Genomic DNA, 1131 nt, shown 5'->3' on the forward strand with positions numbered 1-1131 from the left:
CCACCACTACTATCACTGTGCTACATCCAATACTGACATAGAACCACTGCCTGTGTTAACCACAAAACTATATAACCAAATATTACCACTACCAAAAACTACAGACAGCCAATATCACTACTACCGTCGCTGTAACCTATACTACAAAAAAAATCACTTAAAAACTACAACCACAGCCAACATCATCAAAACGACCATCCACACTGCAACAACTGCCAATACTACCACTAAATATCAGCTACTGCAACCAAAACAGTCACTACCATTGTAACCACCACCACCACCCCACCATGGGAACTACCACCAATACTGATAGGACAAATTCACAAATACTACCACCACAACCATCAATACAATAACAATAATGATGCTGTCATAACTGTAGCCTATACCACCATCATTACCACTACATGCCACAACAATCACATGTACTACTATTTCTGCTACCACCAAGGCAGTGGAAAATCTCTCAAAAGAAAAACTAAAAAGAAATAAGGGTCATTCCTTCAAATTGGGGTCGCTCCTTAATCCCCATATTTGAAATATATTTGTTTTTGGTTTTTTTATTTTGAAAAAATAATTGAGGGAAAGTGACAGGGTTCCTGACGAATATTTTATTCTTAAAAACTTGTTTTGTTACCATTAGTTTAGCACTTTTCTCCCTGTCTCTCTCTCCCTCTCCCTCTTCCTCTCTCTCACCCTCATATGTAACCACCTTTCCCCCCCACACACACACACACACACACTGCAAATAATGTTGAGGATACCAGATTATGTGAAATGGGCCTTTTAACAGCCAGACCACGAGACCAGTGCTAGCTCATCTGATAGCATAACCTGTATTGCTTTGTATATAGAATTTTATGTATGTATCTGTGTGTATATATATATATATATATACACACACACACACACACACACACACACACACACTCGTCACGTGATCACATGACCAACCAGAGTATCATGTTACAATTGTTTTAGCCATCGAATGATGCCACCCTGCTGGCTAGGCAAGCAGGCCAACACTTCCCCTTGATCGATAGGGGGGGACTGGAGCAAAATGAAATGAGGTGTTTTGCTCAAGAACACAACGCACCTCCCAGTCTGGAAATTGAACCCATGGTCTAG

General features: G+C 40.4%; 1 protein-coding gene across 7 annotated transcripts in view; it reads left to right on the plus strand.

Moving 5' to 3' along the window:
- The window catches only part of LOC106871338 (uncharacterized), a 377312-nt gene extending 377214 nt beyond the window's left edge, over window positions 1-98 (plus strand). For all 7 annotated transcript variants that reach the window (XM_052977038.2, XM_089342797.1, XM_089342798.1 and 4 more), the window contains one exon: window positions 1-98. This exon is cut by the window's left edge and continues 877 nt beyond it. The gene's annotated coding sequence lies outside the window, so the exon portion shown is untranslated.
- The last annotated feature ends 1033 nt before the right edge of the window (window positions 99-1131 follow it).

This window comes from Octopus bimaculoides, chromosome 26 (assembly GCF_046866305.1).
Source record: "Octopus bimaculoides isolate indiv1 chromosome 26, ASM4686630v1, whole genome shotgun sequence".
Classification (NCBI taxonomy): Eukaryota; Metazoa; Mollusca; class Cephalopoda; order Octopoda; family Octopodidae; genus Octopus; species Octopus bimaculoides.